Raw genomic sequence first — 301 nt, forward strand, 5'->3', positions numbered from 1 at the left:
CATCTTACTTTAGGAGGGGGCGGGTATTCGAAACAATGTACTTGTGGATCCGCCATAACGAGTGTGCAACGAGCTTAATTGTTATTAATTTAGAGGGGCCTTTAGATTACCTAGCCCCTCGACCAAAAACGGAAACCCGTGATTGGCCGGCTCGTGTCAACCAATCAGAGACTGGCAAAATTGGAAGTCGGATCTAAAGATTAAAAAATTTTAAACACACTCGCCATAGCGGATCCACTGAGCGAATACAGCATAGATTTGAAAAGTATAGTCGGTTTTAATGATTAAAAGCACCCGCGGC

Source organism: Trachymyrmex cornetzi, unplaced genomic scaffold (assembly GCF_001594075.2).
Source record: "Trachymyrmex cornetzi isolate Tcor2-1 unplaced genomic scaffold, Tcor1.1 scaffold210, whole genome shotgun sequence".
Lineage (NCBI taxonomy): Eukaryota > Metazoa > Arthropoda > Insecta > Hymenoptera > Formicidae > Trachymyrmex > Trachymyrmex cornetzi.